The 25,672-nt window shown below is 40.3% G+C and overlaps 1 protein-coding gene across 3 annotated transcripts in view; it reads right to left on the reverse strand.

The window, feature by feature from the left end:
- The window catches only part of PKIB (protein kinase (cAMP-dependent, catalytic) inhibitor beta), a 123,031-nt gene that overhangs the window by 32,138 nt on the left and 65,221 nt on the right, over positions 1 to 25,672 (reverse strand). The window contains exons 1-2 of one of the 3 annotated variants that reach the window (XM_010861784.1): positions 19,253 to 19,500; positions 18,663 to 18,732 (exon numbers count right to left, since the gene is read on the reverse strand). The exons of 1 other annotated variant lie outside the window; for it this stretch is intronic. The gene's annotated coding sequence lies outside the window, so the exon portion shown is untranslated. Of the gene's footprint in view, positions 1 to 18,662; positions 18,733 to 19,252; positions 19,501 to 25,672 lie in introns of those variants that run through there. One more of the 3 variants, XM_010861783.1, reaches the window with a different exon arrangement.

Consider the following 25,672-nt stretch of genomic DNA (forward strand, 5'->3'; position numbering starts at 1 on the left):
ATTAAAAAAAAAAACCCTCTGCTGTCATGAACCACACAACATACCCAACTGAGGACACCTAGTCAGTTTTAATTATCTGTTCTCAGTCAACTTATCTGCTTCCATGATGCGATGCAGACGGCCTGAGATGGAACCAGCGGTTTCTGGCAGGTTTGAACTATGTCCTGTGTTGGCACTTGGCTGTGTTTGTCAGTCGCTGCTCTCTTTTGGCCCCTACATGCTCTGTCTCCTAGATGAGAACTGTTAGCTGCTATACCCAGCACAGACACGAATGAGCGACTGAACTGCAGTGAACTGGGCACAATGGTGCTGGTAGGTTTAGTCCGTCTTTGGCAGGTGGTCTCTGAGGCTCCCAGCTGTAAAGGCGTGAAACACAGGACCATAATCCGTTGGTTCTTCCGTCTTGTTTACCAAGGTCAGGCTAGGTCATTGAGTCTAGCCTGGTGACTGTCACTGGCTGCCTGGAGAAGCTATAACTGTGCACCTGTGAGACAGGCCCAGAGACAACCTTTTGTGAGGTTTGTGAAAAGAAAGGAGCCCGCCACCCGACACAGAATTAAGCATGGTATCCCAGTGATGCTGTTCGTCAAAGGGTAGTGACCTTGCTGGTTTCCTGTGCTGTCACGTCCCTTGCTGCAGTTGCTTGTGCTCTCCTGACCCCCAGGGTTATCGAGATATACGTGGTGGCTTGTGGCCCAGGGGCTGGTGAAATAAAAAAAGGGTGGGAGGGAGGAAGGAGCCCTTGGTACTCAACTGCTGTGCTTAGTCGCTCAGTGGTGTCTGACTCTTTGCAACTCCATAGGCTGCAACCCACCAGGCTCCTCTCTCCATGGGGATTCTCCAGGCAAGAATACTGGAGTGGGTTGCCATGTCCTCCTCCAGGGAATCCTCCCAACCCAGAGGTCGAACCCAAATGTCCCGCATTGCAGGTGGATTCTTTGCAGTCTGAGCCACCAGGGAAGCCCAAGAATACTGGAGTGGGTAGCCTATCCCTTCTCTAAGGGATCTTCCTGATCCAGGATTCGAACTCGGGATTTGCACTGCAGGCAGATTCTTTACCAGCTGAGCTACCAGGGAAGCCCCACTTAACTGCTCTCCTGAAGTAAAACCCATAGCCAATGCACCTAGGCTTTGCTTAGTACTGCTGCTTTCCAGAACACCAGAGAGCACAGCTTGCAGTCAGGGGCCTTATGGCCTCCATCCAGGTCATGGATAAAATGACTCTACTTAATGTGGACCCTTACCCGAGGGATACTGACATTCCCTGGAGGAAGAGGCGCCCACTGATGATGAAGGCCATTCGGCTCCTGAGTGTTTCCCCATAACCACCCAGAAGGTCTGTACCACCAGTGAATGTGCAGACACAAACTGAAAACTGCAACTTTACATAGCTAGAAAATAAAAATATTTCCAGGAAATTGGTACAGAGGAAAAGAGAAAAGAAAAACAAGACAGGAAGCCCACGTGCTAGGAAAGGGACCATAGCAGAGGATGGTTTGGATCCGTCATGCTTGGGTTGTAGGCCCAGCACTCTTTTCCTGTACCACTCTGTTGCCTATGTCTATTGCAACAAAGCTCCTGACTCTTTCAATTATAGGGGAACCCTTGTGGTATCAGAAAGAGGTTAATTCAAACCCAGTCTAAGCCCAGGGTCTTAAAACCATATAAATCAACCATTTCAACTCTGGTATTACTAATTTGAAGGTCTCTGGAGGAAGTAATTTACAAATGTAATCAAGGTAGAGAGGATCATCCCTCACCCCCAAGTATATCCAGTGAGCAAAAACAATATAAAGATAAACAAAATAAGGAAAGAAAGAAACCTGGATACAAAAACAACCTAAAACAAAAGTCCACAATTTGACCCAGCTGAAAATTCAAAATTTACTGATTGAATTTACATAGCGAATGATGAGAGTTCATTCATCATTCAAAGGCTCCTGTGCCTTTCCAAATGGGCTTAAATTAACTCTAATATCTGCTGAAATTCACCAAGTGGCAAATCTTTATGGCTTTAACCAATACTAGGGCTAAAATTACAATTATACCTGAGAATCCCATTAATTTAAACATCTTATCTCCCATAATGGGGCATTTACTTAGGAGAGTCACTGAACGTAAAAGAGAGGACAAATAGGTATGCCTCACCTTAAACTTCAGAATTTTTTGTCTTGCTTAAATTCCCCATGGTTATAGCACTCATTGCTCTAAAATATCTCACGGGCATGGATATGGACACTGACCCAATGAAAAATAAATGAAAATCAAATTAAGGCTTTGACACTTATAAATTGGCTTGACAAAATAAGAACCCATGACTTCCCCCACACCTTCCCCAGTTAAAATAGTTAATAGGACTCAAGGTAATTTAAAACAAGGTCTACAGGGATTAAAATTTGTTGTATAAGAGGAACTGAGTGAAGGGTTGTTATCCCCACTGCTTCTCCATTTAACGGTCCTGTTTGGCCTGTTCTTAAGTGTGGAACAGAAGAATGGTACCCCCCAAAGTGGATTGCTACACCAGTAAAACCATGGTCCCATCCCAATAAGGCCTCTATACCTAACAGCTTGATTATTTAAATTGCTGACTTCATCCAATCAGCAGCTGGTAAATATTTTGCTCCTAAAAATTTGGCTAAGAGAATATGTTCTGTACAATGTCTAGTTCAATAGCCTCTCAGCCATGGCTTGCCTTTACCACTGAAGGAACACAGTCCACCATACATACCCATGCAATACTTCAGCATCCTTGCTTTGCACCCAGTCTCTACAGGCAAGATCTTAGCTATTCACCTTTCTCCAGGTATAACATAGTATCAGTGACATCCTCCAAGGAGATTTGTTTGAGATGCTTACTAAGGACATACAAATGCTCACAAAAAGGGGATGAACCATTGTCCCATACACAGTGTAAGGCACTGCCACTGCCATTAAATTCCTGAAAGTTATTAGGTACACGGAAGGTTCCCAACCATAACCTCAAGTAGAGCTGCCTTCCCGTGGTTCCAACCTCAGGATATTTAGGGTCCATGCCTATTTAAACCACATTGTGTCCTTCTTGAGGTTATTTCAGTCACTACTACACCTCTCTGGGGGCCACGGAACTCCATGAAGCAGCCCTCAGCCCCATCTGCTGAAGCTTACCATTGCTTTTCTGTCTCTCTAAGGTTATAGAAGGTAAGAAACCTCTTTAAGATGCTCAGTTTCCCTGGGAATCAAGACCTAGTTCTTTCTACACTTGGATTTCCTAACCCCATTCAAATTTCTACTGCTTAATCTTCCTCTGGCTCAACTCAGGGCGTCCTGGGCACCACCCCGAGGAATGAGACAATGCTGAGAGCCTCCTCACATCTTGAACTCTTCTGCCAGACAGTCAATGATTCAATTCCCTCCCAGAAACAGGAACTCTTATGTCATCAAATGCCCTCTCCCATTCTAAGGTGTGTTCTCAGTTCTCTGGTCTCACACAACTCAAAAAAGATTTTTCTCCCCAAAAGTCAAATTATTTGCAAATAACAATTTGTTTTCATTTTTAAAAGCTAATAAAAAAGTTAGTGAACTTTTAATCTAGATAATACCACTCCTCAGGGAACAGTGTCTATAGAAGGCATTAAAAGTAGTATAAAGAAGTAAAAAAAATCCTAGTTGATAATTAACATAATTATCATCCATATGCATTTAAAAGAGCTACTTTTAATAGAGTCTTTACTTAGCAAGGTAGAAAACTGCCTCATATACATTATTTTATTTAATCCTCATAACAAATGTCAGAGATACAGAGGGTGGGGATTATCTCAATGAGGTAACTGAACTTCTGTGAGAAGAGATTACAGTAGAATAGGAGGGCTTCCCAGGTGGCGCAAGTGGTCAAGAATTCGCCTGCCAATGCAGGAGACGCAGAAGATGTGGGTTTGATCCCGGGGTTGGCAAGATGCCCTGGAGAAGGAAATGGCAACCCACTCTAGTATTCTTGCCTGGGAAATTCCATGGACATTGAGAATACATGTCAATAGAATAAAAGTAATTAGAGTAGTGAAGGTAGGAATCTAGAAGTCACATAAAACTCACCTACTATGCCACTTATCATACACGTATTTTCTCTCCCAGAACAACATATTTTCCAGAATGTTAAACCAAACTCAAAACAGTATTCAAGCAATTCATCTGATATAAAAACTTTAATTCAATTTTGAATCTTAAAAATGAAGATCATATGATTGAAATAATATGGATAAGTTTGAATAAAAATTGTTCTTCATACTTCTTATTAACTATTATATAATATACCTATTCAGTATAATTATATAATTTGTGAACACACACATTCAAATGCCCTTAAATCTTTTTATAGAATAAAATGAAAGCAAATTCCTATGGCACATGGTATGATTTTATCTTTAATTACTGTTATTTTTAGTTGCGTCACAACAATTAGCAGAATTCACTGAAAACAGAGGTCAGTATAAATGTTTCTTTAAATATTCCAAGATGTTTTGGTTTGATATTAGACTTTATTAATTTTTTTGCTGTACTTTGTCTTTGTTTTGGTTAAAATATGAAAATAAGTTTGTACTATGCAAAGACATTTTCTAATTACTAAGTAGAGAAGATCCCAAAGGATACAGCAAAGGAAACCTACTTCTAGATTCCCTAGGAGTAACTGACAGTTGACTGCACTGTATTCACCAGATCTTTTAGTCATTTTTATACAGCAAGACAGATAAAAATGCGTTTTACTATAGAATTCTGAACTCTCCCTTTGAAAACTATAATTATGATTTGGTGACCTTCTCCACGCTGTCCTAGCTATACACACATTGGCCCAAATATCCTTTTATTCAGTAATTACTAAATGATCAGGCACTTGCCTTATCCATCTGCTCTAACAGTGACCTCTTTGGAATTTTTTTTTCATGAGCTTTAGCTACTGCTTTTTATAGCCTTGCCAACATAATCATATTACATCCTGACACCAGGCAGTGTAAATTAATTCCTCTTCTTTGTTATGAGCCACTCCACAGAAAAGAACTAGATTTTTCACCTTAACACTTGATTAAATTGTGGGAAAAGAAGACCAAAAAAAAAGGCACCAGGTCTCTGGGAAAACTATATCTCACCTACCCCAGCCTGGAGACTAACACAGTGAATTTAAAACAAATTAGCTCTTCTTAATATTTTTTTTAAAAAATCCTAATGAGGGAAAGCAGGAGAAATATAGAGGAAAGACCGTGGGTAAAAAGTCTATACCTAGAATTAATCTTATGCCAGATGAACTAGAGCAGTGTTTCCCAATTGCTCAGAAAACTCACATGGGAAGTTTGTTACCAATACAGACCCCCCAGTGGCCTCCTGAGAGCCTCAGATCCTGGGTGTTTGACACCATATGTATTGCAAATATCCTAGGAGATTCTTACTATTATTCAAGCCTGAGAACAACTGAACTGGAGTAACAGTTAGGTCAGAGTCTCCTCCATCTTTCTTTAATAATACACAGGAAAAAAAAAAACCCATAAATGATGTTGCTTCAAAGTCTAACAGTATGTGTCACCCAAAAGAACAGACTGTTTACTGGTAGTTTTAGCAGAGTATACCAACACATATACATAGCCTTGGAGATCTACGTATCCAATTGCAGACCCTGTAAAATCATCTTGTAGTAACTTTAAAATTAAATTATAAAACTAACTTTGTCCAGACCTGCTCTATCAGGTGATGGCCCTGGTTATACAGGTCATCCTCTGGACTGGCTCTTTTATCTTTTACTCTGATAACCAACCCGAAATTTAACCACTAAATCAGTTTAATATGGTTTTCAGTAAATGCTCTATGTTGGTGAATTGTTTTACCTTCGGAAGATCATACCTCCTGGTAGGCAGGAACAATAGGGTCTAAGTATGGACAGTGGATGGAGAAGGCAATGGCACCCCACTCCAGTACTCTTGCCTGGAAAATCCCATGGACGGAGGAGCCTGGTGGGCTGCAGTCCATGGGGTCGCTAAGAGTCGGACACGACCGAGCGACTTCACTTTCAGTTTTCACTTTCATGCATTGGAGAAGGAAATGGCAACCCACTCCAGTGTTCTTGCCTGGAGAATCCCAGGGACGGGGGAGCCTGGTGGGCTGCCGTCTATGGGGTCGCACAGAGTCAGGCACGACTGAAGTGACTTAGCAGCAGCAGCAGCAGCATGGTCGGTGGATAGTAGGTCTTCAATGAGTGCTTTTTGGGTGAACTTCTCATGGATCTGACCATGCAGTCCCCATCATATGCAGATCCTATCTGTGCAGATAGGATGCTCATGTTATAGAATTTGGTTAAAAAAAAAAAAACAAAAAAACACTGTATTGGCATTTTAAGCATTGCTGCTTTAAACCCTATGCTGGCAGTATTCCTGAGCCAAGCAAGACCTTTCAAGTCATCCTGTCATTCTGATCCATTTCACATCAGACTTTTACTGTTATCCTTTGAGATTTGATTAAAGATAACGATTAATTTTAGTATAGAAAAATTCCCCCAATTCCACTGTAATTAAAATAACTGAAGAAAGTACTAAAGAGCTGACTTTTTCATATATTTCAGTTTGCAATAAACTGAAGAGAACTGTCATTACAGAAAATTCTCAAAGAGCCTCATTAGTAGGGAAAGGAAGCATGGATAGATATACAGGTACAATAAAAATAGCTGGAACAATTACTCACTAAAGCTTGTCGATCCTGGAGAGTCATTTTGAGAGGCCAGAAGATCCGAGATGTATTGACTAAGATATCTCTAAGTCACTCAAAGAGATTATAGAAACAATGAAATGGACTAAGAGAAAGACAAGTTTGAAGATCTCATTTGATTCAACTCTGTAATTTGGGAGAGCATCACTTACAGACGTGCATCTCTTGAATAAAAAATATCAGAAGTAATCTTCTGAAATGTGATCAACACAAAACAGCTGTTTATAACAGGCAAATACTGAGAAAGAATGAGTGTGTGCTCAGTCACGTCCGACTCTGTGTGACCCCATGAACTGTAGCCCGCCAGGTTCCTCTGATCATGAGATTTTCCAGGCAAAATTACTGGATTGGGTTGTCATTTCCTTCTCCAGGGGATCTTCCTGACCCAGCGATAGAACTCACATCTCCTGGATCTCCTGCACTGGCAGGCAGATTCTTTACCACTGAGCCACCTGGGAAGCCCCAAGAAAGAAAGTAAAAGTGAAAGTCACTCAGTCAGGTCCGACTCTTTGCGAACTCATGGACTATATAGTCCATGGAATTCTCCAGGCCAGAATACTGGAGTGGGTAGCCTTTCCCTTCTCCAAGGATAGAGCCTTTCCCTTCTCCCTATCCCAACCCAGAGATAGAACCCAGGTCTCCTGCTCTGCAGGCAGATTCTTTAACAGCTGAGCCACAAGGGAAGCCCAGGAATGCTGGAGTGGGTAGCCTATCCCTTTTCCAATGGATCTTCTAGACCGGGGAATCAAACCGGGGTCTCCTGTATTGCAGATGGATTCTTTACCAACTGAGCTATCAGGGAAGCCTGAAGCCCCAAGAATGAATACTTAAAGGCAGAGAGTAAGGGAGACACGGAATGAACATATTCTGGAGAACGATTTCATTACAACAGTAAGTCCAGCCTCTGGTCAACTGCAGATTCTCCCAGACCAAATGCTTTGCACCCTTCACCATCTTCCCTCATCAATTTCCTCTTGTTCTCCTCCCCAGGCCCTCTTCTGCCATAGACCTTCCCATGCCCTCTTCGCTTTCATCCTACTCAAACTAGCGTTTGGAAAATATTTACTTAATTCATTCACAGGAATATGATCTGTGTGTGGTTCCCTACAAGGATAATGCCAGACAAAGTCTCAGACCAAAGAAGCAAATTGTTAATGGTGGCACTTCCACAAATGAGCTATGGATAAGGAGTGGCATTTGGGAATGATGTGGAAAGATTTTTCTGAATTATCAGCATTTTACCTTCTGCCTGTTTTTGAGGTTGGTGGAGGTATTGGAGTCAAACCTGTGTTCTTGATACCACAGTTTGCATGACAGTGGCCAGATTCTTTAACCTCTTTGAAGCTTAGTTCCTCTAATCGATGCCATGCAATGTTTCTTCAATGGCTAAAGTATCCCCTTATTTTTCATTTGCAGTGTAGGCAGGAGAAACTAGATTCCTACAGTTAGATTTCTAGTAATTGAGTAGCTTTCAGTTGTTACCTGTTTCACTCTTCTTACCTTACATGCTTAAGGCTACCTAAATGCCCCAATCATTTATTATAAATAGCCAGGAACGAAAGGGGAAAGCAGTGGTTAAAGCATATTCTAATTCATTCATAAGTTTTTAAAAGCCAGTTTGTTTCAACTTTTAAGAACCTAGAACCTCTTATACAGAGTGAAGCAAGTCAGAAAGAGAAAAACAAATTACCGTATATTGACGTGCGTGTATGGAAACTAGAGAGATGGCACTGATTAACCTAGATGCAGGGAAGGAATGGAGACTCAGATGCAGAGAGTGGGCTTGTGGGCACAGTGCGGGAGGGAGAGAGTGGGCGAATGGAGACAGCAGCACTGACATAAATACACTGTTGCTGCTGCTGCTAAGTGGGCCGACTTTGTGTGACCCTGCGACCCCATAGACGGCAGCCCACCAGGCTCCTCTGTCCACAGGATTCTCCAGGCAAGAGCACTGGAGTGGGTTGCCATTTCCTTCTCCAGTATATATGCTATCATGTGTAAAATAGATAGTTGGTGAGAAGCTGCTGTTATAACTCAGGGAGGAGTCCAGTCTGGCGCTCTGTGATGACCTACGGGGTGGGATGCGGGAGCGGAGGGAGGCTCAAGAGGGAGCTGATAACATGTCTCATTATGGCTGATTTGCGTTGCTGTGCAGCAGAAACCAATACAACATTGTAGAGCTATTTTCCTCCAATTAAAAAATAATTAAATACCTGTGGACAAGGTGTATTTGTTGCAACAACCTCAAAACTTGGAATTTTGTGAGCTAGATGGATAAATTTTACTAAAAACACTTCACTTGTACTGAAAAGTGTGAGCTTAAAGAAAAACCAAATCAGTATGTGTATGACAGCTCTTGTTTCATTTGAATGATGAGGACTCTGGTTCACGTTACTCTCGTGTCACCAGGCAACTGCCCCAGGTCTTGGAGATGTTGACTCAAATTCCAAGCTACCTACTCCACCTTAGAGTACTGAGGTTTCTGAAAACTTCAAAACCCTGCATGCTGGGCTCTGCAGGACAGTAACGATACATAATCACACATCAGAGGGTACAGAGAAGTGTTCTGGCATTTTCAGAAGCCTTTAACGCACATGTGAAAATGATGAAAACAATACATGTGTTCACAGGTTTGGGGATTTTTTGTTTGTTTGCTTGTTTGTTCTTTACCTATGTGTCTATGTCACTTCCCCCAGCAAAACCTCTCTGAAGCCTGCATAGAAAGCAGAAATACCTGTCTTCTATTAAGTTGAATAGTCTCCATATTTTAAAGCATTTAACTGCCAAGATTAAAATTCAAAACCAGTAAATTCTAAGTCAGAAGGCTTTCTGTAGTATGAAACACCATGTTTCCTTGATGTATTTTTCATTTAAGATAAGCTAACCCAGTCAAAGCAGAATGTTTTTGCTATTTTTCCCCCACAGGCATTTGTTCAACTGAGGCCATGCAGAATGGCCATTTTGGTGCTGTGTTCTATACATGACATAAAATGTTTTGAGCTTAAGAATGTTCTCGTCCTTTTAATCCTTTCTATAACCTGACTCCAAATTTATCTGAGAAACATATGTTGAGTCATTCTCATCTCTATTTTTCATATCCACTGTAGTAATTCTAACTGTAAATAGAATTTTAAGTCTTCTCAAAACTGCATTTTTAAAATATTAGCTGCACTCTGGCAGTCTCTCCCTTTAGTTTATTCCAGTGGTAACTTCCATTTTTAAAATTAAAGGTGGTATGGAAACATATGATTCATTTCCTAATTTTATCACCATCTATAACAGGGGCAAGTGCCTAACTTCTCATAACACATTTTTAATGACCTGTGAAGTTCAGTAGCTAGGTGAAGATTAATAAGTGTTTTCTGCACTTAAAAATATATAGAAATATTTCAATAGGCCAATTTTAAAAACTGAAATGTAACATTCTGCACAAGACTCAAATGCCTATCTGCCCTTCACCCAGTCAAGTTTCTTTTTCCTATTTTACAATGTAATGGAATTGATAGAAAGTCAAATTAATCAATGCTATTAAAAACTGTCAAAAGAAACACAAACAATGACAATCTACAAGTAACTTTGAGATATCTGAGGATTTGGGGGCTAGAACTCTGGTCATTGGCAAATTAATAAATGAAAATTAAACAAATGAACAAAAAGCAACCTTGTATTCAAAGAGGAAGAAACCAGATTATTGGTATGATAGAGATCCTGTTAATTTCAGAATCAAGTCTAGATATCACATCACTGGACATCTGGGCCAGTACTTATCCCACAGTAATCATGGTTTCTAACGTTTTTCAACAATAAAAACTACCTTTTAATATCAGACCACCAGTGGATATGGTGGTTGTAATTTGTAAGCAGAAAAGACCCAGCCTCTGAGGTATATGAGAGAGAGAGAGGCACCCCTTCTGTTACCCTAGTCTATGGGGGTCAGGACTTCATGTGCTTACAGGAAAGTTTCTGATACTAAAGGCTATTAGGGAAACACGTCCATATCTTGACCTTCAGCCTTGCTTAGAAGTGATTCTTCTTCTTCTTCTTAGAAATGCGTTCTTCTAAAGCTTCATGAAAAGAAAAGCATTCACCCCTTTGATTGGAAAGTCCTCTTGCTTAGGAGTATATTGTTGGAGTGGAAGGAGGCTTATTTAAGTGAGAGTTCCACTTTGGAATGAAGAGATTCATATCCTTCCAGTTACTTACTGTTGTAACTTAAAAGTTGTATTCATTGGGGTATAAATGCCAAAAAATATCAAACATAAACTGATCTATGCATAGCGAGATTCTAGCCTAGATTCCAGAGAGGCAGAATAAGACTGAAGTAACCTTGCCTGCAGAACTTGGGCAGACACCTCAAACAAGGCAGTAGGCTGGACACTAAGGAGAGAGCCAGCCAGTAGGGGACCCCTGTGAATGGGCACAGTTAATGGACTCATGAATATCTAACTCCAGGTGTCCTTTTTCTGCATAATGATTCTCTCCTCTTACCCTCAAGTCTTTGGCAAAGTTTACTTCCCAGCTGGCACAGTTGGTAAAGATTCCACCTGCTGACACAAGAGACACAGTTCGAAACCTGGGTGGGGAAGATCCCCTGGAAAAGGAAATGGCAACCCACTCCAGTACTCTTGCCTGGAGACAACCATCTTAGTAATATCTCAGCTTTCGACAACAAAAGGAGTACCCTGAGGACAACCTAAGATGACACAGACTAGAAAGAGTTGCAGCAGCATCCAAAAGCTTCCAGAGACATCAGGAAACAGTGAAGAGGGAGACCAGAGCACCAGACCAGAAAAAGTGACTACTAGCACCCAAGACAGACTCACAGAATCTAAGGGTTCTCAGAAATGCTAGGTGTGGGGAAAACAAACAAACAAAAAAGACTGTAAATCCTGGAGTGTGGGAGCTACAAGTATGCTTACTGAGGCAAGATGACTCCTCAAGAACCTATATGTTTTAGGTATCTGTTGATTGAGAAAATATTTAACAGTTGGAAAGGTACTATGAAATAAATATTTTAAGGAAATAAACTCATTTTTGTAATAATAATCTATATACATTTGAAAATTGTAGTATATATGATTGGAGAAGGAAATGGCAACCCATTCCAGTATTCTTGCCTGGGAAATCCCATGGACAGAAGAGCATGGAGGGCTGCAGTCCATGGGGTCCCCAAAGAGTCAGACACTACTTAGCAACTGAACAACAAGTATATATGCTATGGGACGACAGTGTTTGTTTAGACACAGAGGTATGGCTTTGTAGACCTCTCTACTAATTCTATAGAATTCTAAAGGACCAGAATCCCCATTCTTGGCAAACACTGCCCTGTGTCATAAATCATGGCTCTACAGGCCAGCACCCCTGTCTCCTTGTAACAACCATAACTTTAATCACTAACATGTCAGCTTTTCTCCACCTACTTTTAACTCCCCCCTTCTTCCATTTGGAATAATAAGGCTATTCGAGTTAAAAAAAAATTATTTAACACTTGTATAATCTAAGCCCCTCAGATAGCTCTGAAGAGATGGAAAAGCTAGATAACCATGATTGCCAATGTTGAGCAGACATTTCCAGGGGGTCTCAGAATATGAGCAGAATAAAATATAACAATCTAATGAGAGATTCCTTCTCACAGTCCCATCATTTTTTCAGCCTGGACTCCTGGGAGCTTCTTCTGAGTACCTACAGCCCACCACCAGTTTCTGGCTGTGGGCTTTCACATTGATGACTTCCTTCCCAGGGCTTACCCAAGCCTCGTTTGTTAGACTGTGATAGTCACATGCAGAGACTCATTCTTGAGGGGAAAAACATAAGCTATCACTTTTGAAAACACTAAATTATTTTCAGCAAGGCCGAGATGGAAAGTCTCCTTTAATTAGCAAGTGCAATAAAGATATGACATTTAAAAACAAATTATAACACATTTCCATCCTTCATTGGAACACTGAATGATGACATATTGTTCTTTTATAGTTGCCATTTCCAAGTTTTAATTGCCTTGGTTTAATTGGTTTGATCCAAAAAATTGTCAATTCGGTAATTACCCCTATGCTGTTGGAATTAGCTTCATTTATTGAGCAAAGGAAAACTGACTTCAGATAGGGGAAAGCAAATAAAATACAGTATCAGGGGAAATACTGCATCACTGAAGTATTAAAAAACAATATTGTATGTGACCCAAACTCAGTTTATTTTACAGGAATCCAAAATAGGTTCTTTTTCAATTCTGAACAGTAATATACCAATACAAAATCAAACATAAGTTAACTAATCCAGAATCATGTTCATTCACTTATAAATTTATTAATTCGCTTGAAAAATACCTACTGAGTGCCAATGATATGTGTGGCAAGAATTACAAAACTACCTTCATGGACTCTAATGGATGAGAATAAAATAATCAACACAAATGTATGTATGAACACAAACTGTGGTAAATCTTAGATGAAAAATTATGAGGACCTGTGTGAGTGAATCAGGACCTGATGCACTAATAATATGAGCTGAGATATGGAGAAAAGAGCATCTGGTATAGAAGTAGAAAGAGAGTATTTCAAGCAGAAGAGAAGGGCACAGCACATTTCAGGAACTGAAATGAGGCCCATGTGGCCCAAACGCAGAGAAGAAGGTAAGAAATATCAGGAGACAGAGTAGCTCACTTAACAGGGGCTACATCATTGCGGCATGTTAAGGATTCGGTCTACTCTTTCAGAAGCGCTGGGCAGCCACTGAAGTCTTTTAAGCAACAGTGTGGCAATCAAAGTTGAACTTTAAGAAAGATCACTTTGGTTACAGAAAATGGAATAGATTGGAAAAGAAGAGTGGATTCTAGAGGTGAGTTTGGAGGCAGTTGAAGGTTTCCAAGTGAGAAATAATAAATCAGAAAGTAAAGTTTATGCCTTCAATTTAACAACCCAGAAAGTCTGAAGTTATTTGGGTTTCACGAGTGACCTATTTTCACAGAATTAAATGTGTCAGAGCTAAAAGGAAAACAGAGTGACAGAACAGAGGGTATGTTTGCTTTAGGATGAAACACACCCAGCTGAGCATCCTGGGCTGAACTTTTGCCTCTGTTCCTTGTTAACAGGGACGTTATGTGAGGCGTTAAGCTCTCTGAGCCTTGGCTCCCACATCTTTTGAGTACACATAATAATACCTCCCACAGTTGAGAAGATTAAGTGGGACACTGTGTGTGATACTGTCAGCATGGAAGGCCAGTTAATGTTGAAGAGCCCAGGACACATCAGCGGGTCTCATCCCCTCCTGTTAGAGATATTCATCTTCCTTTTGAAGCTTCTTCCTCCTCCTGAGTTTTCTCTTTCAGTGAACAGCACCATAACCCACCCAGTTGTACAAGTCAGAAACCCAGCAGACACTCTTGTCCCTCACCTTCCATGATCATCAAGCCATACAAAGTCTATCCCCTAAATAGCTCTTGAACTGATGGGCCAACGGCTCTGCTCTGCCTCGTTCACTACCCCAGTTAAGGGTGCCAGCCTGTCTAGATTTGATGGCTCTCTTCACTCATTATCCTGCCTCCATTCTGTTGCCCTCTAATCCATTATTTTCATACTGTTCATGGGGTTCTCAAGGCAGGAATACTGAAGCGGTTTGACATTCCCTTCTCCAGTGACATTATTTTGCCAACAAAGGTCCGTCTAGTCAGGGCTATGGTTTTTCCAGTGGTCATGTATGGATGTGAGAGAGTTGGACTGTGAAGAAAGCTGAATGCCGAAGAATTGATGCTTTTGAACTGTGGTGTTGGAGAAGACTCTTGAGAGTCCCTTGGACTGCAAGGAGATCCAACCAGTCCATTCTAAAGGAGATCAGTCCTGAATGTTCATTGGAAGGACTGATGTTGAAGCTGAAACTCCAATACTTGGGCCACATGATACAAAGATCTGACTCATTTGAAAAGACTCTGATGCTGGGAGGCATTGGGGGCAGGAGGAGAAGAGGACGACAGAGGATGAGATGGTTGGATGGCATCACCAACTCAATGGATGTGAGTTTGAGTAAACTCCAGGAGTTGCTGATGGACAGGGAGGACTGGCGTGCTGCAGTCCATGGGGTCACAGTCGGACATGACTGAGCAACTGAACTGAACTGAGTCCATTCTTTACACTAGCCAAGCAAACATCACTATCTCAGCTCTCTGACTACTCCTCTTAAGCCAAGAAAATGTTGCCCAGTTCCTTAGCATGACTAGCCACACCCTCCCTGATCTATACTCTGCTTACTCCCCAGCCTGAGATCTTGCCTCCCCTGACCTCAGGTAGGTATGTGAAAGGAATTGCTCCCCATCCAGGGCATATGACTCCCAGACACACTCCCTTCACCTTCACATTCAGGCCACTGGCTGGAGCATCTACTTCCAAAGTTTCTCTTGACTAGGTCAGCCTCTACTCAATACTGAGCTTCAGCTCAGGAAACACTTCAGGAGGCATTTTGGCTTCACTTGACTGCATCCCAAGTACATGGTGATGGTGGTTTAGTCACTAAGTTGTGTCCAACTCTTGCGATGCCATGGACTGTAGCTTGCCAGGCTGCTCTGTCCATGGGATTTTCCAGGCAAGAAAAACAGCCTATAACATGAATTTCATTACATGAATGAATTGAGCAAGCAGTCAAATGAAGTCTAAGGAGTCTCACTGGACTGGCCAAAGCCACAAAGGTTAGGCGTGATACCATGAGGAGAAGACCCAGGCCTTTGGCTACATGTTGCAGTGTTCCCTTCTCTCCATCATGCTGGCATTTGCCTTATTAATCTCAATTACATTTACTCTCTTCATTAACCCTTCAAAACATTCTCTTCACGTGTTTGCAGAATGTTATGCATTTATACCGAGGGTTATAGTTTTTGCCCTCAAAGCCGACCAATGTCCCCTCTTACGAAAAGGCTTCCTGGACTCCCCTAAAAAGTAGTAGCCATGGCTCCTGTGATGCTCTCGAGCACTCCTGCAGCATTTTTTATACTGCCTTCCCTCCTTGTGATCCTGTGAATTTTTCAGAAAATAGGACCATGCTGGATTCATTTGACATCCCTGATATCCAAGACTATTTTTGGGACACAGTAGTAGTACTTAATATTTGTTGACTGTAATGGCTTCCCTGGTGGCTCAGATGGTAAAGAATCTGCCTGCAGTGTGGGAGACCTGGGTTTGATCCCTGGGTTAGGAAGATCCCCTGGGGAAGGGAATGGCAACCTACTCCAGTATTCTTGCCTGGAGAATCCCATGGACAGAGGAGCCTGGAGGGCTACAGTCCATGGGGTCGCAAAGAGTGGGGCGTGACTGAGCGACTACCAAACACACACACACACACACATACACAGAGAAAATGGCTCTTCAGAGCTGAACAGTGTGTCCAAATAAGAGCAACTAAAGTGATGCCAAGGAAAAAAAATGATGCAAGAAGACAGACTACAATGATGATGGCTCTGTCATCTAGAGATTTGTTGGAGTTTGAAAAAAGGCACAGTTGGCTCTGCTAAGATGAAGAATCAAGAAGGCAATTGAGATGATGGTGTCACTGCTGGAACAGGCTGCCTCTCCTGGCAAGAACTTCAGTCTCCCAGTGACCTTCCTGCTTCTTTTTATTCAGGATGGAGAACTGGAGTCAGAAAAGAAAAAGCTCTCTTTCCGACAGCTGGACAGGTAAGTAGGAAAGCTCAGTCACAGAGTGCTTTCTACACTCTGGGAAGCCTACCTACAGTCAACACTAGAAGAACTGGTTTCATAGGTGTCACAGGTTCCTGATGTGGCAGTCAGCTGATGTGATGGAAATGGAGCTGAGCTGGGGGTAGAAATCCAAGTGTTGATCCAAGACTTGCCCATGGCCTTGGGCAAAGCTCTGGGCCTCATTTTCCTGCTCTGTGAGATGAGAGGTTTGAACTAGATAGTTTCCTATAGTAGTTTCTCATGTAGAAATTCTTTAGCATAGGGAGTAAGCACTTGGATTTACTAATGCAGCTATAAAACCAAGGGGAAGAAGACTGTAAATGTGGGTAATGACTGCAAATGCAGACATCTAATCTCATCCTTTTCACTCCTGTCACTTGGTCTAGACTAGTTGAAGCACAGATCCATAATGATATTCCCTCATCCACACACAGCAAGCACAGCCAAAAGTTTTATGAATAAAAAATTAGAGATACAGTAAGGCTGTAAAGCAGCAGTTTGCAAATATCCAAATCAGTGTGGCAACTTTCGAAAAACAAGCTCTGATGCCCTGCACCAGATCTACCAAACCAGAATCTTTAAGATGGAACCCTGGGTATGCTTTTTTACAAGGCTCTCCATGTGCCTTTGGTGATCAACTAATTTGGAGCTCATTTACAAAGGAAAAATAGTGTTTTTCAAAGGGTAGCCTGTAGATCATTTTCATGTAAATTATCTAAGATGCTTGGCAAAAAAAATCTAGGAAGATGGCCCCAAATCTGCATTTTAACAATTCTTTCAGTGATTTTACAAATAGCTTACATATGCTGACAAATGAAATAATCATACAGGCAAGACCTCAAAGTCTACTGAACAATATAGTGAAGACAGGAAGTTCTGACTGCAAGAGAGGTCCATTCATCATTGTTACTTCTATCGTATTTCCTCATCTCGTTTACTCCCATAAAAAACTGTGATGCAAGCACTTTTACCTTCATTTTACTGACAAACTGAAGCAATAGAGAGTTCAGGTAATTTCTCCAAAACCATGAGATTCATAAATGGATACAGGAGAACTGAAAAATAATGCCACATAGCTAAAGAACAGCCTATACTGCTATAGAATTAAAGAGTTCAGTAGAACCTTTTAATTAAATCATCTGCTGAGATCTTATCTGAGGAAGCAAGTTAGCAATATGCCTCAGTTCCTGTTGGCTGGCTTTATTACCTACATCACAAATGTTTACGTCATTAAAAATAATCATAGATTAGCCAAGATGTAAGGACTAGTAGCTAATAAACAACAATTTAAGGGATGCCCTCAAATCCTAAAATGATCCAAGGTAGTCATCACTTCTAGTCATCAACCTTTGAAACAAATATTAGCTGATGAGAAGCACATAAATATGCTGTGCAGGGTCTCGCCCACTTGGTGAGGAGCCCAGTCACCTCCAGATCTTAATTATCTGACTCTGCTTCATTAATCTATCTTTATACCATGGACCCTAGACTGTATGCTTTTCAACATGCTAGAACAGGACTACATTAGACTCGAAATATCTTTCAGGGAATACAATATAAAATGCTATTACTACAAACACATTTTTTTTAGGACAAAACTCTCTGCCCCCTTTGATTCATCTCAATTTGTCTAATAAAATATGTTTGTGAAAAGATGTGCTTGTCTTGATCTCTTGCTACACTGAAGTAGAAAGGATCTCCCAGATTCCCCATTCCTGCGTTGACAAGGACTTGGTATCGCACAACAGAAGGTATTTCATAAATATGATGAAACCAAATGGATCATAGCTATTATGAGCTCTAACTTTGATTTTTTAAAAACAATTCACTAAAATCATTAATGGAAAAGACAAAGTTGTCCAAAACCATACAATTTTTAACAGAATTCAAATTCTTTCCCTTTCCTCTGTTTATATCCTACTCTTTCCCTCTTCCTTTCACATTGATGTTACAGCCTTTCTAAAATATGTGAACACACAGATACTTTCACAAAGGGGAAAAGTAATAAAAATGACATTAAGAAAGAGAAATTGCAAAAAAATAACTAAACATTCAGTAGTTGTTGATAGATTTGTTGAAGGTTTTCTGACTGAGGATTTGTTTTCCTTAAGGATGACTTTTGTGTGTACTTTGCTCCCATTCAAATTTTGCATGCCAACTCAGATTGTATCACTATATCTTGTCAAATGTTTTACTGAAGGAGCCATTTCTTCCACAAAATCAGTATCTAATTTCCTAAGTAAAGAAGAAAAAAATACTTACAAATATCTGATTAAAATATGCTGCTATTTCTAAGACAGATGTAGGAAGAAACTCTGACAAACCCTTTTTCCTGTAAATAAAAAAAAAAAAAGACTATGAAAAACCAGATAAGGTGAAAATCCATTTAGATCATCAAATTTCAATCATTTTGAAAAATGATTAAAAAAAAAAAAGACTATGAAAAACCAGATAAGGTGAAAATCCATTTAGATTATCAAATTTCAATCAGGACATAAAACTGGTAAACATCATGACTTGTTTGACTTTCTTGAGAAAAGCAGAATCTCCAATTCTACAACAAAATTTTCTATTAAAAGTCAAAAGGGTTCATTTCAAATAACAAGTGTTAGTACCTAGGATTGCCAGCTACAAAATGCAATTATACTACAACAGTGCAATGAGGGATTACTGTCAAGCTGAGAAAGTCATCATGTAGGCTCCCTCCGCTGTGCTCTAAATCACTCTAGTCTATCTCTACTATTGAACCTATCACCTATACTGTTAATTTCTGATTAGTGCCTGCCTTCCCATCCCCCACCTCACACAAGTTTCTTAAAGCCTTTGGAGGGCACAGACTGTGATTCATTCACCTTGCCACATGGTAGGAGGGATGCAATAAATATCAGTTGAATGTCAAGGTCTGTGAGGTGCTTTTCAGACTCAGAGCTGCTTGAACGCATACTTATCACTGCGGAAGAATTTTAAAACCCACAGCAGACATCTTTCGATTGCATTCCTCTACTCAGCCTCCTATATGATTTTCTCTGTTCCTCTCACTGTGTATCTGAAACTGTTTTCCTTCAAATGAGTCCTATTTGTTCAGATGAGATAAAGGGAACTGAGAAGAGGAAGAGAAAAATAAACGAACAAATGATCATATGGGAAGTAGTAACAAAGCAAAAATTTTACAAGCTTCAAAATTTATGTAATATAATGCAAATATGCACCCCAAAAGAGCAAGATTAAGAAAAATACTTCTGTAGTCCTAATTTTTCAAACATTTGTTTATGGCTCTCAGAAAAGATCTAGTAGAAACTTCAAATAGGAACCCAGTTTAAAATCAGGTAAAAAGCTTAACACTGTTATTCTTTAAAAAGCATAATACTGTTATGTCTTTAAATGTATATTTAATAAATCCCTATAATTTTACGCTTTTTCCAGGATTAAATTTTGTTTTTATTTTATGAATTTCCACCTATCTCTTCCTATTTCACTAGAATCAAAAGAAAGAAAGACTGAGTTTTTTCACTCTTCACTTCTTTGCAGCTTATGCTATATTCAAATATATTCATGCAATGGACTTTAAAAATAATATCCATATGAATTTTTGATTCTTCACAGACATCAAAATTCAGATTTATGGGTGATATGCTAAACACAAATACACTAAAGATTAAGAGACTGAGAGACTCTCTACTTATCCTTTAAACTATCAATTATCAAAACTACCAACAAAAGAAAAGTAATTTCTGAAAAGGCTTTAAGAACAGTGGCATGCCTTTAACATCACCAACAAATTGTTTTGCGCACACATTTCCTATATATGAAAATTCATGTTTATAAATTATAAGTACCACTCTTCTAATGAAAAACAATTTGTTATATTATCATTGACATGTATGTTAAATACCTTAACAGAAATTTAAATCAAATAAGAATACTGTAAATATAACTTAAGTGTTCTACTAAGTTCTTCCTGAACTTCCAGGTTGGATGCAGAATTTAGAAGACCTTGCTACTATACAGGATCTAATTTCCTCTCCATTCTCTCTCCTGTAACTACAGTTTAACTAGGGAAAACCTAGTTAAATATACACATATACATATAACTACTAAGAGATTCCCAAGGGAAAAAGGCCAGTGGTTTCAGCAAAGGTTATTACAAGCTTTTCAAGAAGAGCAAATCAAGATGTGGGTGGATCAGCAGAAATTCATCATATTAGTATACATGCACACGCAGGGGTGTGAATTAGCATAGATCTTGCAAATCAGCTAATTCAGTGATTTTCAAACTATTTTAAAATATTTCTTTCCCAAATGAACTCTTCAGCAGGTGGCCAATATGTTAAGACAGACACAAACAGAATGGCTCTGGCTAAAACAGCTTCAGTCTCTACCCACTCTGTCTTCTTCCACCTCAACTCTCCCTCCACAAATTTAGTTTGCAAATTACTTGACAACACTGCCATCTTAGAGATAAAGCTACCATGCTGAAGAGGGAACGAGTAGCTGTTATAAGACAATGAAATAGATAAAGCAGCTGAATGACTGACCCTGGACACTGGACTGTCTTCCTTGTAGATGTCCCTGCCTTGTTTTCATGGACTGGCTTCCCTGCACAACCCCAGCAGATCTCATTTGCAAATTTAATTTTTAAAGTATGATCTGGTAAGATTTAAGGTACTCTTTGCTTCTAGGATTTGATAAAATAATGAATACTTATCCTTTTCTTTTAAATCTATACGAACTTGAAAGTTTTCATGACTTGAGAAGTCAGGCATGTCAGTATGCAAACTCTGCATAAAGAAGGATCCTGTTCACTTCAGATAGATCTAACACTGCACTTATACAGCTTGGCTTCATGTACCTCACCCTACCTAGCCCTGGACCTGATCTGACAATTTCTCCAAAAAAATGAAATACAAATATAAAGATGAGGCCTGCTTAGTTATATTAAATAAATGTCTGCCTCTATCATCAGAGAAGGCAATGGCACCCCACTCCAGTACTCTTGCCTGGAAACTCCCATGGACGGAGGAGCCTGGTGGGCTGCAGTCTATGGGGTCGCAAAGAGTCGAACACAACTGAGCAACTTCATTTTGACTTTTCACTTTCATGCATTGGAGAAGGAAATGGCAACCCACTCCAGTGTTCTTGCCTGGAGAATCCCAGGGACGGGGGAGCCTGGTGGGCTGCCGTCTATGGGGTCACACAGAGTCGGACACACTGAAGCGACTTAGCAGCAGCAGCAGCAGCCTCTATCATACCGAGGATTGTAGGACTGAAGATGAAGTTGTTTGAGAACAAATAAGCAACTAGAGAACTCCATGAGGTAATACTTAGTCAATGGTTGCACTGAGCTGTTTTACAATTTCAATGAGCTACTAAATCCACTGATAGCTGCTTCAAGGGACATTAGTTTCTACTTTTGTTTTGTTTTTAAAGGCAAATCATAGTTCTAAAATGTATAAAGGCCTGAACATTCAAAATATCAGATGAGGGGATGGAAGGGAGGGAATATATGTATACATATAGCAAATTCACATTATTGTACAGCAGAAACTAACACAATATTATAAAGCAATTACACTCCAATTAAAATAATTTTATTAAATAAAAAAATGTATATATCAGGTGAACTTTTATCCTAAAAAAAAAAAAAAAACTGACCACTTCAACTGCAAGACCCAGTTTTGAAAGGCTGTTTTCTGATGATGCAGTTAATCTCTCAAGCATTATAAAGATGAAAACAAACATCAAAAGATGAATCAATGTGACATGAGAGAGTATGGACATTCATGAGGATGTTTTCTATCCACAGAACTCAAATGAACTAGCTTAGGAAAACAAATGATTCTATATGCCTGACACAGAGTAAGCACTCGACACATGTTTACTGCATAAACAAAGAATGAATGAATGAATGAATGAAAGTTGAAAACAGATCAGAAGCAGGTAGAATAAGGCCAGATTATCAAGAGTTCTGAAACAGACTTTATGCTATGGGCTACTAAACTGAGGTTTAACAACAAAAATGGCTCTTTAAAAGAAAAATGAGTGAGCTGATAGTAAGCAAACAGTAAATCCAGCTGTAAGACTCTAGAAGTAATCTTGGCGTTGGCAATAAAGCCCACCAAAGGGGGAGACAATAAAACTGGATTAAGGAAAGTGTAGCAGAGGCTTCTGCTTGGGTTCTCAATAGCTCTTCTGCTCTTCTTTAAAAAATACAAAGTTCAGCTGGGTACATAGCTAAGGACCCCATTACCAAGCCTCCCATGCTGGTAGATGCCACCATGTAACTGGATTTTGTCACTGAAACATGAGCTATGAGCGTAAGTGATGTATGCGTTTCTAGGTTATACCATAAAGAGAGGGGAGTGTGGCCCTTCCCTTCTCTTTTTCCTTTTTTGAAAACTTGATAGTATCTGTATGGTGAGCCATCATTCACCACATGGACAAGGAAACCACCCTGGGCATGACAAAGCAACAAGATGTAAGTAGCCCATATCCCTAACATGTCAAGCCATTACACCATGTCTGTACCATCTACCTGGGCTGTAATAAGACAGAACTAAACCTATACTACGTTTAAAGAAAGTGAAGTCGCTCAGTTGTGTCCGACTCTTTGTGACCCCATGGACTGTAGCCTACCAGGGTCCTCCATCCGTGGGATTTTCCAGGTGAGATTACTGGAGTGGGGTGCCATTTCCTTCTCTAGGGGATCTTCCCAACCCAGGGATAGAACCCAGGTCTCCCACATTGTAGGCAGACACTTTACCATCTGAGCCACACTATGTTTAATCCACTATTATTTCAGGACTTTATTATAACTGTCAAACCAATATTTTAACTAATTCAGATGAATAAAAAATATTTTGAAGTAGAAAAATCCACAGGATGTGGTGATAGGCCAAAGTGAATGAAGGAGGGGAACAAGTTGAAACAATTGCAAGGTTTTATGTTTAGGGACTGGATCACAGAATCACTAACAAAATAACAGACGAGAAGGAGAGCTAGTAAGTTTAGATGCTGGCAATATTGCCAAGGGGACGGCAGAGTAAGTAACTGGAACTATGGGCCTGGCACTCAGACAAGAGGAGAAAATTAAAAACAGAAATTTCAGCAATTTTGTATCATATATAGAGTTGAAAAGATGAGAACTGATAGAATCTCAGACTAAAGAGATCAGTGTGTGTGTCAATGAATAATAGTGTGTTCTCACAAGAGGCAGGAGGGAGAAGCAGTAAGCAGCAATTAATAAAAGAAGGGTAATCAAAACCACAATGAGGTACCATTTCACACCAGTCAGAATGGCTGCAATCCAAAAGTCTACAAGCAATAAATGCTGGAGAGGGTATGGAGAAAAGGGAACCCTCTTACACTGTTGGTGGGAATGCAAACTAGTACAGCCACTATGGAGAACAGTGTGGAGAGTCCTCAAAAAACTGGAAACAGAACTGCCATACGACCCAGCAATCCCACTGCTGGGCATACACACTGAGGAAACCAGAAGGGAAAGAGACACGTGTACCCCAATGTTCATCGCAGCACTGTTTATAATAGCCAGGACATGGAAGCAACCTAGATGTCCATCAGCAGATGAATGGATAAGAAAGCTGTGGTACATATACACAATGGAGTATTATTCAGCCATTACAAAGAATACATTTGAATCAGTTCTAATGAGGTGGATGAAACTGGAGCCTATTATACAGAGTGAAGTAAGCCAGAAAGAAAAACACCAATACAGTATAATAACGCATATATATGGAAAAAGTGTGGTCAGAGCAGGCTAAGGCTGGAAGAGAGTCTGACACTAACAACAGTATAAAGCTAAGCACATGAGCTTTGGAGCCAGGCTGGCTCTAGAACATAACCATAACTGGGCCACTTTAATACAACTTTTCTTATGTATAATGTGAAAATTCTTTCTGGGGCTATTGGTAGTTCTCCTCCATTCTTCCATGGAGGAAGATAATAAAGCTGTTAATAAAGCTAGTGGATGCGATGGAATTCCAGTAGAACTATTCAAAACCCTAAAGGATGATGCCATCAAGGTGTTGCATTAAATATGTCAGCAAATCTGAAAGACCCAGTAGTGGCCACAGGACTGGAAAAGGTCAATCCTCATCCCAATTCCCAAGAAGAGTAGTAAGAAAGAATGTTCTAACCATTAGAAAACTGCACTCATCTCCCACACTAGTAAGGTCAAGCTTAAAATCTTGCATGCTAAGCTTCAGCATTATGTGAACCAAGGACTTCCAGATGTCTAAGATGGTTCCAAGAGGAACCAGAGATCAAACTGCCTACATTTGCTGGATCATAGAGAAAGCTAGAGAATTCCAAAAAAACATCTACCTCTGTTTCATTGACTACACCAAAGCTGTTGACTGTGTGGATTATAATAAATACTGTGGAAAGCTGCTAAAGAGATGGGAATACCAGATCACCGTACCTGTCTCCTGAGAAACCTGTATGCAGGTCAAGAAGCAACAGTCAGAACACTGTATGGAACAACCGACTGGTTCAAGATTGAGAAAGGAGTATGGCAGGGCTGTCTGCTGTCACCCTGTTTGTCTAACTTATATGCTGAGCACATCATGAGAAATGCCGGGCTGGACGAGTTACAAGCTGGAATCAAGATAGGTGGGAGAAACATGAACAGCTTCAGATATGTGGATGATACCACTCTAATGGCAGAAAGCGAACAAGAGCTAAATAGCCTCTTGATGAGGGTGAAGGAGGTGAGTTAAAGAGCTGGCTTAAAACTAAACATTAAAAAAACTAAGATCATGGCATTCAGCACCATTACTTTATGGCAAATAGAAGGGAAAAAAGTGGAAGTAGTGACAGATTTCCTCTTCTTGGGCTCTATAATCACTATGGTGGGTGACTGCAGTTATGAAATCAGAAGATGTTTGCTTCTTGGCAGGAAAGCTATGACAAACCTAGACAGTGTGTTGAAAAGCAGAAACATTGCTCTGCCTACAAAGGTCCATATAGTCAAGGCTAGGGTCTTCCCAGTGGTCATGTATGGTTGTCAGAGCTGGACCATAAAGAAGGCTGAGAGCTGAAGAATTGATATTTTTGAACTGTGGTGTTGGAGAAGACTCTTGAGAGTCCCTTGGACAGCAAGGAGATCAAAACCAGTTAATCTAAAGGGAAATCAACCCTCATTAAAAGGACTGATGCTAAAGCTGAAACTCTAGTGTTTTGGTCATCTGAAGCAAACAGCTGACTCACTGGAAAAGTCCATGATGCTGGGAAAGACTGAGGACAGAAGCAGAAGA

The sequence above is a fragment of the Bison bison genome, unplaced genomic scaffold (assembly GCF_000754665.1).
Source record: "Bison bison bison isolate TAMUID 2011002044 unplaced genomic scaffold, Bison_UMD1.0 scf7180017864473, whole genome shotgun sequence".
NCBI classification, from domain to species: domain Eukaryota; kingdom Metazoa; phylum Chordata; class Mammalia; order Artiodactyla; family Bovidae; genus Bison; species Bison bison.